Source organism: Psammomys obesus, unplaced genomic scaffold (assembly GCF_907164565.1).
Source record: "Psammomys obesus unplaced genomic scaffold, mPsaObe1.curated_primary_1811, whole genome shotgun sequence".
NCBI classification, from domain to species: Eukaryota; Metazoa; Chordata; class Mammalia; order Rodentia; family Muridae; genus Psammomys; species Psammomys obesus.
The window spans coordinates 449,917-465,899 of record NW_026588368.1 but is presented as its reverse complement, the minus strand read 5'-3'; the positions used below and the strand labels follow the sequence as shown (position 1 = coordinate 465,899).

General features: G+C 38.1%; 1 protein-coding gene and 1 pseudogene across 1 annotated transcript in view; one reads left to right on the top strand and one right to left on the bottom strand.

Moving 5' to 3' along the window:
- Syn2 (synapsin II) overlaps nt 1-15,983 on the bottom strand; it is a 128,496-nt gene that overhangs the window by 99,195 nt on the left and 13,318 nt on the right. The gene's annotated exons all lie outside the window — the stretch shown is intronic.
- LOC129674284 (60S ribosomal protein L12-like) lies at nt 3,144-5,652 on the top strand (annotated as a pseudogene).

Sequence of the window (15,983 nt, the reverse complement as noted above, 5' to 3'; positions counted from 1 at the left end):
CCAACCTTGTGGAGTTACAGGCCATTGTAAATCACACAATGCACATACTGGGAATAGAACTGGTCCTCTGCAAAAGCATTATACAGCCTTAAATGCTGAGCTATCTCTCCATCCATGGCAATATCTTAAGTGTCAGCAGAGGTAAGAAAAGGAATCATATTCTGTGACTTCAAAGGACTCACATTCAACACTAATACATTTAAAATATGGTACCAGTTGCCATTAAATTACTTGGAAATAACTATATATGTCTGATAAGTAGAGAAGACATTACTCTAGAATAGCTTGAAGGAAGGCAAACTTAAGCTAAATCTTACAGGGCAGACAGGATTTATCTAGAGAAGAAAGGAATGTTTTGAAAAAGAGATACAGGTAGAGATTAATACTCTGTCTTGGGGGACAGAGAAGAGATAAGCCTGCCAGGAGCAAATGACAAATGTTGGAAGGAAGATAAGAAACATGGCTAGACAGAAATTTCAGAGCTGGGCAATATGATGGGCTTGGTGCAGATCAGCAGGCACTGGGCACCTGAATAGAGTGTGCCACGATGAAAGAAGGGATTTGGTTGGGGGAGAGCTTGGCAGCATTTCCAGCCTAGATTAGCAAGGAAGAAGCTAGAGGCAGGGACACAAACTAATCCAAAGCATGCTCATCTTCACAAATTTCTAAAATCGTGACTGGCAGCAAAATCTGTATGTTCTAAAAAGCTGCTTACTTTTGGACAATAATGCTAAGCCTTCCCTAGTCCCCCACTCCATCCACAGCATGTCCTGTGCTGACTTCACTGGGCCAATCACTGGACTGCACAGAAGCTTCGACTTCCTATTTCTCATAGTTCCGGGGCAGGATAAAGGGAACATACATGCAGGCTCCAATCCCATTTAAAGTCCCCCCTAAAGCAATACAGATTGGAGGAGTCACGTTAGCTACTAAGAAATGCCCAGCTCATCAGTCATCATCGCTGAGAACCAAGGTCAAGCACATTAGCTCCTTACAGATTATTGGGGCAGCTCTTCTCTGCTACCAGAGCAGGAGGAGAAATACATGATCCTATAGCTCTTGCCAGAGATGTAAACCATCCCCAGCGGTGACTGGTTGCAGAGAGGCAAGTCTGAGTCAGTCTGTCAGGCAATGAAATCCTCACTCCATCTGCTCTGCGTAAGTTCTCTGCCAAGTTTTGATGCCTGGACACATAAGCTCCCACACCCGCACTCATCCCTTTCTCTTCTGAAACAAAGTCTGTTTCATATCTTCATCTTTCTCCTCTTCCCCATGTTCCAGTTCTAAGAAATTACCTCTCGATCGCAGGATACAGAAGAGAACATGGAAGTACATGTTACCCTAGTATCTCCAGGTGGAGAAAGGATCCTGGCTTCTTACAACTTTTTCCTTTATCTATGTTTCTTTCCCCAACCCCTTTTCTAAGTGTAATATGAAAGATTCAGAGATATATATGTGCTATGTGGTGTGTGTATTATATTTTAAAGACGAAGCTGAATTCTTAATTCACAACATAAACAAAAAAATGTAGGTATGATGACTCAAAGGCCCAAATGGAAGAGTAAAAGCTATAAAAGCATTGAAAGACAATGCAGCTGTTAAGCCTAGGAGTGCAGCCCAGAAATAACCTGCTTATTTAACTTGCACAAGATCTTGGGTTGAAGCCCTTGTGATATAAAAAAAAAAAATAACATACAGGTAATCCTTATAAACTTGTACTTGATAATAGTTCCTTTTAAAATTTTTTCATTCTTACTTTGAATTATGTGGGGGTTGGGGAGCGTGAGTGCCATATCTAAGGACAGAAGGCAAGATGGCACTAGATTTTGGAGCTGGAATCCAGGCAGTTGTGAGATGATCTGCCCTTCATCCTCTTCCAGAGCAGTATTCACTACTAACCATGGAGCCATCTCTCCAGCCCCAACAACAGTGTCTTATACATATACAAAACAAGCAACAAAATAACCATTTTTCAAAACTGATAAATTGAACTATAAGTTTAAATTTAAAACTTGTGCTTCAGGCTTATCAAAAGTGGCAGGATAGTACAAAGAATGGTAGAAAATATCAGCAAATCATGTATCTAGTAAAAAAAAAAATTGTCCTTAGAATATATAAAGAGCTCCTACAAAGCAATAAAAAAGATCCCATCCAATTAAGCCGACCTAATTATCCTGGTTAAATTACAGAGTAGGAATTGCATAGATGTTTCTCTGTGAAATGAAAATGCACAGCCAGTAAACACATCAAAAGATGTTGAACATCATGCATAGTTAAGGAAATGTGAGCCCAGACCACAGAGAGACATCAATCCGTACACATTAGGATGACTATAGCAGTATTTGTTCTAGAAAGACAATCACAGGAATCAAGGGTGAAATAAATAGATGGTGGTGGCCCATGTAAAATGCAAAGTGGTCCATGTACCACATAAAATGGTGCCACTACTGAAAAACAGTCTGACTATTCCTCAAAATATTAAACTCAGACCCAGCACTTTTACTCCTTTGCATGCATATAAGAGGTAAGAGTTCACTGAGTTCCAGAGAAGAAGGAGTAAGAAAGAAAGGAGGCAGGAGAAGGAAGGAGATAGAGCAGAAGGGAAAAAAAAAGAGAGAGAGAGAGGTAAAAATGAAAGGCAGGGAGAAAAGAGGGGAAGAAGGGAAGGAGACGTTTGCTTGTAAACAAATGCTCATAGCAGCATTATTTACAACAAATGAAATAGAAACATGGAAACAAATCAAATGTACATTAAATGATGTCTAGGTAAAGAAATGTGGTAAGTGTACAAGGGGATACTCTGTAAAAAGAAATAAAATTCCAGTCTATGCACCTAGCACTCAGGAGGCAGAGGCAGGAATAACTCTGTGAGTTCAAGGCCAGGCTGGTCTACATAGGGAGTAGCCAAAACAACATAGGGAGACACTATATCATAAAAAAATAAAATTCCACAAAATGGAACAAAATGTTGAAACACTAAAATGTGAAAGAACCTTAAAAAATGTTAGGCTAAAATGAAAGAAGCCAGACACAAAGGGCCACATACTATATTATTCCATTTTTGTGAAATGTCTACAACAAGAGAATTACAGAAAGAAAAGACAAACTTAATGTTTGCCTAGGACTAGACTAAAGACTGAGGGATGACGGCCAGACGTGTGTATGTGTGTGGTTTCTTCTGAGGTGAGAAAAATGTTTTGGAATTAGATAGTGCTGACAGTTATACAGCCTTATGAATATACTGCAACCAATTAATTATCTGATAAGTAGTGAATTTTATAATATGTAAATAATGCCTCAGTTGTAAAATGCCCAAGCTTCAAATCAGTCTCCTGTCCTGATTGGGCCCACATCTGGAACTTAGCTAACTTACCAGCAGCCCTGGCAAAATGGTTCATTCCCATGGTAAGGGAAGTACTGGAACTGCTGCTAACTCTGTATACTTCACGAAGGCTGTAATTCTCAGCAAGTGCTCATTCTCAAAAACCCCTTTTCTGACACTAACATCCTCCCCCTAAACTTTCCCTACTGAGCTATGAAATTTTTGCTTAACAATACAACTATTCAGCTGTCATGGTAATGAAGCAGAGAAGCACAAGTAATGAATTCACACCTAAACTCCTTGTTCACTACTCTGCAGCTGTGCTGAGGAAGATTAATCCACTGCTCATGTGTAAAATGGAAACGGTCCCTCTGAAAACGCGAGTGTTCAGTGGGATAGTGTGTGCTGCGCCTCTTTACAACACCTCAACAAACACCGGTTCACTCCGGGTGACCAGTAAAGGAATGAAAAAGCATTTTCTCCCATCTAGCAAGATTCTGTATCCCAATCTGAAGCTCTTCCTCCCCAGGAAAGAAATATCACAGGACCCAGAGACACCTGAAAACCACAAATGATTTTTTTTAAAGGCTAATGAGTGAGAAACATCCTTCATATGTGTTTAATTAGAAATCTGATTTCCAACCTAATGTAATTCATAGGCTCATTATATCAGGCTCTGAAGATCAACAGACAGGGGACATGGGTATTTGACAGGAAAATGGAAAGGAACTGCTCCAATTACCATAAATGGAATATATTATAAATAAACATATGTCTCAGAGGACAAAAGGAAAAGGCCCTTTATGGAGTAGAGTTTGAGAGTGAGCCAGGAGGCCTACTCTAAGTTTTTACATAGGAAGCTAAATTATAATCTTCCAGCTCTAATGATGAGTTTTGAAAACCAGGGCACTGCTAATTTATCAGTGTGAGATTGGCTGCTCCTCAGTACACCCATTCCTTACCCCTCTGTTAGATACAAGTGGTATACATATATCCAACACCCTCCAGCTGAGAAGAAATTAAAATGCGGCGAAGGAAGGAAAACTGGTGGCCATCAAATAAAGAAGAAAGTATGAGAGCTGGTATTGTAGAGGCTGAGCGGGAGCTGGTAAGATACACACACTTCATAAAAGTTACTGAGCTATGTAATCATTACTTGTGTATTTTATGAATGTCGTTTTATAATACATTATCTTTTAAAGCTCACAAGGAACATCTTGGAGAAATAACAGAATGAAGATCATGAAATCCAAGAGTTCCCTTAACCCAGGACTGCATCCCGACACCATAAACCCATCCCTACTTCTCCACTGCTCAGATTCTGTTTATTTCAAGCTTCCAATACATCAGGATAGTACACAATCTTCCCCTCCACACTTTCTGTGCTTTATGAAGCACTGCACTGAGAAAGTCATCAAAAGCCATCACTACTTTGCACTAGCCACAGGATAAAGCACAAATAGTAATCCCTATCAAATCCCAATATCACTGTAGAATCAATTCATTTTGACCAGTGGCTTCAATAAAGAGAAATAAATAACTCAAACAAAATACATCCTGCACTTCTTTTCACTGACCTATATGAACAGCAATCAAGCAGCAATAGCTGTGTGCTAATGGGATACAGCTTTAACAAGGTGTAGTCTTCCCAAAGCCAACTCGTGACATTCCATCATTCCTCAAGATTTCCTGAGTGTGTGTGTTGGGGGGGGGGGGGGAATATGTGTTTACAAGCTTCAATTTCATCCTCATATGATAAAAACTAGTCACAAGCTTTTCAGCTTTTGGCTCGGAGAGACCACAGTGCAACTTTCTTTGGTCATCCTGAATCCAGGTGCATCGGACATCAGCTGCCTCAGCTGGACCCCAAAGAAATCAAAGTCATGTTCTTGAGGTACACTAGAGGTGAGGTCGGCACCATATCCTTATTGACCCCCAAGATTGGTCCTCTGGGTCCATCTTCAAAACTAGTTGGTGATGGCATTGCCAAAGCATACCAGTGACTGGAAAGGGAGGATTACATCCAGAACAGACAGGCCCAGATTGAGGTGGTGCCCTTTGCCTCTGCTCTGATCATCAAAGCCCTCAAGGAGCCACCAAGAGAGAGAAAGAAGCAGAAGAACATTAAACACAGTAGAAATATTACTTTTGATGAGATTGTCAACATTGCCAGGCAGATGTGATGCTGGTCTTTAGCCAGAGAGCTTTCTGGAACTATTAAGGAGATCCTGGGTACTGCACCATCTGTGGGCTGAAATGTGGATGTCTGCCACCCTCATGACATCATAGATGACATCAACAGTGGTACAGAGGAATGTCCAGCTAGTTAAGAAGCAACGAGAGACTATTTCAATAAAAGACCATTTGATTAAAACAATAAAAACTAGTTGCAAACCACAAAGAATAACTCAAAAAAAAAGGACAATTTTACTCTTCTATTCTTGTGTTCCCTACACTCTGGTGATAGTGACATGAATTTTTATTGAGGCGGAACTTTAGAGTATATAGAATACTTTGCTAGCCTTTATTTCAATTAAGTCTTTAAATTATCCTAGAATATGGCATGCTCATACACATTTATAAACAAAGACACTAAGATCAATAGCCAAGGGTATCTTCCAGTCTCAGATTCTTGGGGCTCTCTGCAATAAATAAAGTTTATTTATGACATGTTCTTTGTGTATGGGGTGTGAGGTGTATGTCTATCTTCATATGTGTGCATGTATGTGTGTGTGCATACAGAGGCTGAAGGTTGACATCAAATGCCTTCTATTCTCTTCACAGAAACTGAAGCTCACAGACTGGCAGGCCAGTGAGTGCTGAGAATCTTCCTCCTTTACCCTACATAGGGTTACAGATGCACACAATTCACCCAGTACTTACATAGGTTCTGGGGACCAGACATTATTCTTATGTAGCAATCACTTTGCCTACTGAGCCATCTCTCCAGCTCCAGAAAGGCTCTTACAGCTGTTATGAGCATGTTTCCCACCAATCTCCAATTCATTACTATTAGCTGTCTTTTCCACCCCTGCAGGGTGCTGTTCTCCTACTGTGATTATAATTGCCAATATGCTGCCTGAAAGTGCCATACTCCTTCTATACATACTAATTTCCAAGAGACTTCCAACCAATATCAGGAAGCCTTAAGATTCAAGGAATTAAATGATGAGATTTTGTGTAATAGAAGATGGTGTACAAGTGATATTAGAAGATAAATATTCAGTGCTCTGAGGACTTCATATTTCTTTAACAAGTTATTTGAAGTTTACTATCAACTGAGCTGCTGAATGTTAAAGAAAGAATAAAATAGCCCTTTATCTCATAGGTCTCAGTCCTACCTGAAGCACTGATTTATATCTTAAAGAATCCCTTTCTAGAGCTAGATATGGTGGTTCATGATTTTAATCCCAGCACTTGGGAGGTAGAGGCATGTGGAACTGTATGAATTTGAGGCCAGCCCAATCTGCATAGCAAGTCCAGGCCAGCTATAGGTACACAGTGATATCCTGTCTCAAAACACCTCCCACAAAATTCCTTTCTTAACTTCATAATCGTTGATTATTTTACCAAGTTAAAACAAATACCCAAAAAAGTGTAGCTATCACTATTTAATCCCCCTCATTGTCAGTGATTTAAAACTGCACAGTTCACATACTTAAGCAAGTATAAACAAATATTAGAATGTTTAAAATTTCAAGTTAAAATTAAATAACAGTCTAACTCCAAAATAAATTTATATTTGGATGAATATTGACAAAGATTATGGTAGCCACTGCTCTTTGCTCTATTGGATGCTAAAAACAGAGAATTTTTTTCTATTTAAAACTTTCTCTGAATATGTTGACACAACAAGAAAAACACTTTGTTGCATTGTCTGTTTAATAAACTTTGTGAAGAGAAGGCACTATCTCCTGTGCTCAGCCTTATACCAACGTTCCTATGGAATAGTCCATGGAAGAATGTATGAAATACATGGGAAAGCTCAAAATAAATAATCCCAAGAAGAGGAGAGGAGTTGAACCAGTTAAAACAAACAAAGGCTCTTTATGTCTGTATGTAAGGCTTAGCTAAACAAACAAACAAACAAACAAAAAACAACTAAATCAACTCATTTAAGAGTGTCTGAGGGCTTTCTTCTTTCTTAGTTCCTGAATAGCTCTTTGTTCTGAAGGTTTAAAGTAAAGCATGGTGTCTAGGAAGTATCCAGGAGATCAGAAGTCCCCAGGGTTTTCAAGGAAGACTCCTGCAGAAGCAGGAGATTAGAAATCATTCCCCTTCTTCCAAAACTTACCTTTGGCTCCCAAAACTTTCCATATAACTATAGCTGGAATTAACTGGAGAAAGGAGGCTATACCAAGAAGGACCATGTGGGGTTAAAAAAAAAAAAGCAGAGAAAATACATCAACAGAAAATAGTCTTTTTAGTGAAAACTTAAGTCTGACATCACCCTGAGCTCTAAGATATAAATTTATGATATAAGAAAAATAAAAGGTTTTAAAGAAACTGTTTTCGAGTGAAAATTCCCTTTCCTGACAACTTAAAATCAGTTTGAAATATACCAGAGGCAACAGAAGGAGTTCTAAGTTTAAAAAGTATTACAAGAATTAACAAAAACACAAGGGAAAGAGACAGTCCTTAAGTTATTTTTCAATCAACCTACGCAACACCTGTCACAACCATACAGGCTCTTTCCAGCTTAGGCAATTTTTATCTAAACTTGATGCTTCTGTGCAAGAGCATCATCAATTGACTAATGCAGAGCCCAGAATGGAGTTGAGCTGCAGAGAAGAGAGGAATTGAAGAAGAAAAGGGCACAAAGCTGGGTCTAAATTTTAGATACATCTTTACCTATTTGATTATGGCAATTTCAGGAAAATCACAAACTTCCTAAACCTTGGTTTTCTAAAAAAAAAAAAAAAAAAAAACAACAAAAAAAAACCTATAGTAATTTTTTTCAAGATCAGGTGACAAAACAATAACCAAACTCAATGTATACAGCAAATTGTAGCATTTCTCTCATGTACGTAACATATTACAGAATCACAGTGTCCTTTCAGAGTCAGCTGAGTGCATTTTTTTCAACCAAAACTGTACAGTTCATTTAGACACTGCAAGAAATTAGTCACATTTACTTTGCCAAATCAAATAGTAATTTATGCTTTCAAAAGTTAACTTCCCATTTAAGAAGGTAGCAAAGAATGAGTCATATTTCCCCATAATTTTAGTATTAAAAATCTAATTCCATTTATATAAGTTTTTTTCTGTGTTTATAGTTTTCTATGGAAATGCAAAAAATATGAAAAAGTATTTGCAATAACCATTATAACTCATAGTTGATCTCAGCTTAACTCTACCTGCTGGAAACACTGATAGGAAATAGGAATGCCAACAGCAGTTTGAACTTTTTCCCAAGAAGCTGGCAATTCCAGTTTTCAATATCATCATTTGTAATCACCAAAATCTCTCCAATTTTTAGCTCCTAAAAAAATCTTCCAGAGTTGGTTTTTGATTACTGATTCCAGTGGGAGTAAGCCTATGCCTCATGGAATAATGGAGATCTTTGCGAGTGAGCTGGAGATAACCAGGAAGTATTTGAGTGAGGGGGTGGGCGACAGTGTGCAGCCATACTGGGCTAAAGTTGGGGATCAAGCAAAAGATGAGTGAAAAGGAGCTTAATCCTGAAGTTTTGACTTCCCCTACAGGAAGTACCCTGGAAATACTGTGCAATAAGCAAAATAAATTCCTTTCTTTACATTTAAAACCTAAATCCAAACTCAAAAGTGCAATTACCCTTATAAAATTTCTTCTATAAAGAATTTTTAGACAAGAAACAGGAGAGAAGCCTACCATAGAGGGCCTCTGAAAGACTCTACCCAGCAGTGTATCAGAGCAGATGCTGAGACTCATAACCAAAACTTTGCAGGGTGCAGGGAATCCTATGAAAGGAGGGGAGTTAGTAAGACCTCGAGAGGACAGGAGCTCCACAAGGACCAAATATATCTGGGCACAGGGGTCTTTTCTGAGACTGATTCTCCAACCAAGGACCATGCATGGATATAACTTAGACCCCCTGCTCAGACGTAGCCCACGGCAGCTAAGTATCCAAGTGGGTTCCCTAGTAAGGGGAAGAGGAACTGCTCTGACATGAACTCAGTGGCTGGCTCTTTGAACTCTCCCCTCCCCCCCCCCCCCCCCCCCCAGGGAAGAACAGTCTTGCTAGGCCACAGAGGAGGACATTGCAGTCCTGATGAGACCTGATAAGCTAGGGTCAGATGGAAGGGGAGGAGGACCTCCCCTATTAGTGGATTTAGAGAGGGCAGGGAGAAGATGAGGGAGAGAGGATGGGATCGGGAGGGAATGAGGATGGCGGCTACAGATGGGATACAATAAATAAACTGTAATTAATACATAAAAAAAGAATTTTTAGTATTAGTAAGTCTAAAGATTGATTAACAGGTTAATCTATGAATTATTCTCATATAATGTATCTTAAATATCACAAGATTTGATTGTTTCTGGTAATTCTCTTATTCCTACAAAGCATCTATTTTTACTCTTTCAAGTGATAACATGAAAATAATTGACACTTATATTTTCAGTGTTATTTATAACCAGTTTTATTGTTCTAGAGATACATTGCTTTTTATTCAAATACTGCTGATGAATAAGTTAGAATGTACACATGAGTTTTACACAGATCTAAATAATGAATAAGTGTTTGGTTCATATACCTGGACCTGAGTGTGTTTTGTTTAATTTACTTTCAATGTGAAAGAAAATATTTGGGGAAGAAAAACATTCCACAAAATTTCTTGCACTGGAAAATAAGACATCATATATCAGTTTTGTTTCAGTAAATGTGTTCATCTCAGGAATAGGCTCCAGATCCTTTGACATATGTCCATGGGCAAAGAATGAGAGAGACCAGTAGGGAGGGGCCTGGGGAGATGGCTCAGTGGTTAAGAGAACTGGTTGCTCTTCCATAAGACCTTGGTTCAATTCCCAGCACCCACACTCAAAACTGCAACTCTAGTTGCAGGGGATCTGATGCCTTCATCTAGATTCTGCTAGCACTGTGTGCAAATGCTGAACACATACATGCAGGCAAAGCACATAAAAATATTCCTTTTTCCCATAGCTCTAATTAGAATTTGTAGCTCTGATATGAGAAAACTATTCCCCTGAATTCTTACTCCTTATAACTAGAAAAACTGCCTGTAATGATACTTAAGAAGATATTAAATGGAAAATTATTTTACATATCTACTCTACATTTCCCCATTTGCTACAGTCGCCATCCATATAATATGCTGAAATCTACTGTGTATACTATAGCATGCAAAGACCTCTGAGACATCATGAAGAAAGTACTTCGGGTATCATAACTGAAAGTTTAAGTTTAAGGAAATGGATGTCTAGAGGAGGGCTATCACCTTGTTATGGTCTGAATTAAACTGCTCTGAATTTTGCAATAATCACCTTCTAAAAGAAGAAAATTAAACAACTCCTTACTAGCTTTTTAATATCATAATCTAGCAATTCTATAAGAATATTCTCAGTTAACACCAAGCAATTCAACCAAATGACTTGGAAAACAAAGAAGTTCATGAAGTAATTTGAAGAGTTGAATTTTTTCCTACATAACATGTGTTTCCAACCAGAGTAGCCAATCACCTAGCTCTAAGACACCTTGGCCTTACTCAAGGAAGCCTGTAGAAATACACAGAATCAAAGTCAAAGACTAAGATTTTAGTCCTGATGCCATAACTTGCCAGCTGTGGAGCATCAGGTAATCATCTTAATCTCCTTAGAGAAAAATTAAAGGATTAAACAAATGGATGTGACACTGTTCAAATGTAAGTATAAAGATTTTAAAAAATAGCCTGTTTAAAAGCATCTTCCTAGATGGTCGATGGTGGCACACACCTTTAATCCCAGCACTAAGGAGGCAGAGGCAGGAGGATCTCTGTAAGTTTGAAATCAGCATGGTCTAAGGATCGAGTTCCAGGACAGCCAAGGCTACACAGAGAAACCCTGTCTCAAAAAACAAGCAAACAAACAAAAGCATCTTCCTTGGACACCATTTTAAAACACCAATAGTTGGTATTTTCTAAACTATATGCAACAGATTATATCAACCAAAAGGAAGTTTATTATCTGGTGAATGGTGCATGACAACTAGGAGCATGAGCACAGGGGCTAGACTCCTCGTTCTAAGCCTAAGAGCTTTAGTTTCTCCATCTTTAAAATTACGTTATTAACAGTAATCTACTTCATAACATAGTAAATGAGTTAATACTTCTGCATAAAGCAGTTTCTGCCTGACAAATTGTATATGGCTAATACATATTATTTATTCTCATGGACATCCCTCCTTCCTCTGCATAAAACCTTCATGGTAACTAGCCTAAATCTCTACATACCAGACTCATCACTATTGCTCCTCTACTCTTGCTCTTCTTTTCACTGAAATGCTTCTCTTCTCACTAATCGAAATCTCACTCGTTCTTCAGATTTCAAATCAAATCTGTCCCTTCTGTGAAACATTTTCTGTCCTCCAGTCCACAGTCATCTTCCTCCTTCTCCGAACAACTCTTTATACTGCCAAGGGATTCAAATTTTAGAAATTACTCAGTTTCTAGAAATTAATTTACAAAGGCCTTGAAAGACAGAAGAGCTCACATTTCTAAATTTTTAAATAGAAAATGAGGCCCCAAGAATTGCCTGTAGTGATGACACAAATAGTTGGCAGCAAAGAGATGTAAATATTTGAACACTGATCCCTCTGTACTAGATGAATTTTGTTTTCCTTGAGATTCCACAGAAGCTCTCAGAACCGAAAGCATGAACACACACACCCATACACACACAAGCATGCATGCACACAAGCACACACACACACACACGCACACACATAATGTGTTTACCAAGTATTTTGCTGGTTTTCTTGCTTTCCTAGCAGCTAATACATTTCTTTCACTGGAACCCTTTTTTTTTCCCCCTCTGACAGTTAAAATGACAGAGAACACAGCACTTTAGACATTTAATTCTCAACGACAGTTATTCATCAGAAGAAGACGAGGACTAGAAAGCACAGTATATTGATATGTATCCCTAGAGTCACAACACAAGATCCAAATGAGAAAGGACTCAGCCTGCATCACTGGAACCTAACAAAGTAAGTGCAAAAGAAAGTGTAAAAGTGTAAAAGAAAACCAGTCTGGGGCTACATTACCATTTTAATATTGGAGCCCTCCAAAGACTCAAGTCCATGACAGAGAAGGGGATCCTCCAAGAAAACTCAAGCCTCTTTGTAAAGGATTCAATCAAGCAGGAGTTATTGCAGAAAAATGGTTAGGCCTCTTAAAGAAGCAGACAGGAAGTTTATATCCTGGAAAGTAAAGTTGTTCCTGAAGAACTGGAATGGGAGAATGGTCCTGTACCATTTTTTTTTCTTTCAGAAGAAGGAAAGACGAGAAAGTCTATAGTGAGAAAGGATCAAGTAAACAAAGTCATCTCTGGGTCCCAGGGAAGCAGAAAGCATGAAGCCATTCTCTGGGAGATGCAAGCAAGCAAGCATGGGACTATTTCACCTCACCAGAGAGGTGACTTAGACTCAGAACAAGCTTATCAACAGACTAACTAAGGAAGGGTTTAGGGTGCAGATATCAAGTAATAACAATTAATGCTTTTATAGCACTTTACAGTTTATTAAAATGTTTATAAATATAACTTTGTCTGGTAGCACAGGCCTGTAATTGTAGATAGATGGAAAGCTGAGGCAGAACGGCAAAGTCAAGGCCTTCCTGGACTACAAATTGAGTTCAAACTCAGACTAGAGCTACTTAGAGAGACCCTATCTCAAGCTGAAAGTGAGCCAAAGATTAAAAGTCAGTGGCCAAGCACTTACACAGCATGCCTAAGGTTCTAGGTTCAATCTATACTACTGCAAAAATAATCCATCAATCATTGATCAGCCATCTTGGTTAATGTGGCTGCTCTTTGTTTTTCATATTTGTAAGAATCTAAAGAAGTAATTTTGCTCATCATTGATAACGTCGTAAGTTTTTAATCAATCAGTAATCAATTCTACAGTTAATTATTAAAATCCTTCTTTGTCCTACCTATACTTAAATAAAAGTTATAGTCATTAGATCAAGAGTAGCAGCAGATGCCCTCCAGAAAGGCTGACTGTTCTAGAGTCAATAGCAGGAACTGCACACCCTAAGCCTTCTTGACCAGTAACACTGGACTCCCCTCAAACTATGAGTGAATCAAAATACATGGTGGCTGAGTGTGGGACTCTCCTCCCCATGGCTCAACTGTTGTCAGAACCAACTTGATCAACATGGCCAAAGAGTTGACTGTCCCTGATTCTTGCAGTCTGATCCACGTTTGACACACTCTTCATGAATTCCTTCTGCCTGTTTCATTGTGTATGCCTTCTCTGTGAAGTCTACTGAAAGAAAGATAGTGAGCAATATGTTTGGGTACAGGCCTATGCCCCCACTGCAAAGTGCCTGAATGTCAGTTTGCTGATTTTTAACATCCTTGTGATTGTCATCTGAATCATTATTGTCTCCACCACCTCAGCAGCAGTCTTGGAAGGCATTTCACAAAGGATAGCACATTCTAAATTTTAGTCTTTCCATGTGCTCCACTGTTCACAGCTGCCTCTCCTCTTGGTTGAGGCCCAACCCTTTACCCCACATATGTAAATATTACTCTCACACATCTGTGTACAGTGGATTCAATGAAAAACACATGGTGACAACTGTTTTTTTTTTTGTTTTGTTTGTTTTTTATGTTACAGTCATTCTCTTCCAGGGAAACCTAGAACTGTTGAAGGTGGGGAGATGAGCAAGACAGGCAGGCATGGTATTTGACCCTTAAAAGCATATATGTAGGATAGGCAAGTCCCCTAAAATACACTATTCCAACATGAGGGCTACAGTTACTAGTACATTCTATTCAAGATTTTTGTTAGCGAGTGGATTATAATTGCTCCTGCTGTAATGGGGGAAACTGCCAACTGTGTGAAATGATGAATGCTTTAATGTGTTCTTCTAGCACAACCATTTCACTATATGGGTGTCACATAACATCAACTCTGTAACCTTGGCAAGCCTTGCACATATAATTCTCCTCCCTCAGCCTCCCACTAGCTGGGATTATAGGCCTGTACTACCAGGCCTGGCTACTTATATAAAAATCTTTGAATTGTAAAGTGCTACAAGTGTTTAAATAATGCTTTATTTAAAGCATTACAATACAGTGAGTTAACTATTGTAAGAGGTAAACAAGCATACTAATTGTTTAACAAATTGAAAAACATTTAAGAAAGAATTAGCTACAGCCCTATATCTAGAGAAAGCAATAATTGAATTTTTATTATTATATGTACTTCAAAAATGTTTTATTATGTGAATTTAAGATGTATAGTGTGTGATGTGACACCTATACGTAAAATGGTTGTGTATATATTAATAAAATTAATATATTTATATTTTTAGTTACCAAGAACAGACTTATTATATTACATTATTAATTTATCAAAACATCTTGAATAGAATACACTAGTAACCAGGCCTGCCATTGTGCTATATATTTTTTGTCCTCTTATTCTACATATTTGCTATTTTGTGTCCTTTTTCTTTTAAATGCCAAACATATATAAAGAGAATAAAACAGCCAGTAGCAGGTCAAAGAATATAAAGTAATCACTGATCGATAAATTCTAATAGGCAGAATTAACCTTACTTATTCAGAACTACCTTGGCAAAACAGCAGAGAAGAAAAGCCTTTCTAGCAGTGCAGCAGTAATATAAATAAGCATAAATGATGACATGAGTCCATGGCACATTTGGTTAACTCAAGTAGTCTAGCATGGCTACATCAAATAGGTAGGGAGTCAAAGAAAAGTAAGACCAAAGAAACAAGCAAAATCAGATCAGATCATGAAAGTTTGCTGTGTAGTTTTGTTTTTGATTATTTGTAAAAAAAAAAAAAAAAAAAAAAAAAAAAAAAAAAAAAAACAATGTTTTTTGGTTCTTCAAAATGCTGTTCTACCAGTATACAGTTAATAACTAAACTGTTTCTTTTTTAGTAAAATAAATATACTGTTGGTGGTAGTTTTTGGAGATCAGCAAATTAAATCATTCCTACACTCCCAGTACACAGGAAGCTCATAAGAGCTATTTGGAGAAGGTACACAGCCTTTGGTAAAAGCATAGGCAAAGCAATAACACAGGGGAACTACTTCTCTAGAGAAGGAAATAAGTAGCTTAGATGGCCCAAGACTGGAGTTTTACACTCAGAAAAAGGCTTTTGGATGAAGCAAGAAGGGAGGATTATCTTAAGAAAAATGGTCCCTTAAAAGCCAAGTGACATCATAGTTAGGAGGAATTTGAGCCTATATATTATTCTCTTTGCCTTCACTCACTTAGAACTGTAATGGACCAAATAATGTGTCCCACTGGCGTGGGATGCCATAGCTTTCACAGTCAGAGCTAAACCTCTAAAGATGGTTGATTTCTGGGGTTTGAAAACTAGTAATTAATTTATCTTTCATACAAGCAATCTGAAGCTTATATTTGAAGAGGAAAAATGGTTGACTTCAATATAATAACAATATAATGTGTGTGGTGGTTTGAATGAG